At 24.3% G+C, this 1,319-nt stretch overlaps 1 long non-coding RNA gene across 1 annotated transcript in view; it reads right to left on the bottom strand.

The window, feature by feature from the left end:
* LOC110263157 overlaps positions 7-1,319 on the bottom strand; it is a 16,934-nt gene continuing 15,621 nt past the window's right edge. Inside the window, exon 3 of the long non-coding RNA XR_002348306.1 lies at positions 7-366. This is a non-coding gene — a long non-coding RNA (uncharacterized LOC110263157). The remainder of the gene's footprint in view (positions 367-1,319) is intronic.

The raw sequence follows: 1,319 nt of genomic DNA, 5'->3' as shown, positions 1-1,319 counted from the left end.
ACTATCTGTTAATATTTTCTCTTTTTTGGTCTATATCCCTAAGTATTTTAGCTAAATATTTATTATTAGTAAAGCTTCAATAAATTTTCTACAAGTTAATAAATATTATTTTTAGTAAAAGTTTTGCTGCATAATAGGAAAGCTAATCGTCTAAATCTATCATGAATAAATCTGATTACTTTCAACAGGAAATTTTTACGAAAATCATGGCTTAGATTTGACTGAGATTAGGTTTGAAATTGAGAAAAAAAGATACTAAACAATTTCATACCACTGCTTTTGTAGTAAAGCTTTCATAATGATTCATGTTTCTAGTAATTGGGGATGACTTACTGCAGTTAAACTTATAATTTAGTAGTTATTATTCTATCTATGTTTTCTATTAATAGCTAATTTTATAACCTTTGCTAAATCCAAAAAAGATGGGATGAATCTCTTAAGGTTTGTGTTAATCAAAATCTCGTAAGGTATGTTTGTAGTGCTTTTTGGGGCTGAGTTATAAAAACATAAGTCAAGTTTATTGAAAGAAATTCATATTTTTTTTTCTTGCATCTTTTACTCGTTGAGAGAATTTTTTATTTTATTCTACTTACTAATAACATAATTCATAATTAGATGTCAATACTCAATAATAATATAAAACTTTTAAACATTAAAAATACATAAAAAATGAAAAATACTCTCAACCGTGATTATAAAATTCAAATGATCAATTTGTATTTTGATGAATTTCTAGCTAACGAATTAAAATGTGGAAGAAAGAAGATCTAATACATCATTGACAATAGAAACAATTTAAGTCTAAAACCATTTATAAAGTTCTGATACAATTTAAACATAAAATAGAAACAAATTATTATATATAAGAGTAAAAATTAGAGTAATTAATAATCAACTAAAACTCTAACCTGCAGAATATTGATAGTTGAGAAAGAGAATTCAGAAGATGAATCACCAATAAAGTATCTCCAGAAGATGCAGTTCAGATCAACACAGTGCCTCAGTTCTCACCATCACTGTGAACCTTTATTTATATAATAGTAAAGATGTTATACCATAAGGTTACAATATATATTGAAAGCTATGGACTTAGTAACAGCTACCCCCACACTAAATATATTATAAGTGTTTGAGTGTTGAATTTATAATTTTTTTTCTTTTCATATATATATATATATATATATATATATATATATATCATTTTTTTCCTTTTTTCAATAAAATATATACAAAAGTATCAATGCATATGGTTTTATATTTAATTAACACATGAATATGTTCCTGATTCCCAAGATCTTCAATAAAATTACAAAATAAAC

This window comes from Arachis ipaensis, chromosome B01 (assembly GCF_000816755.2).
Source record: "Arachis ipaensis cultivar K30076 chromosome B01, Araip1.1, whole genome shotgun sequence".
Lineage (NCBI taxonomy): Eukaryota > Viridiplantae > Streptophyta > Magnoliopsida > Fabales > Fabaceae > Arachis > Arachis ipaensis.
The sequence above is the reverse complement of the archived record's forward strand: the minus strand, read 5'-3'. Positions and strand labels throughout refer to the sequence as shown.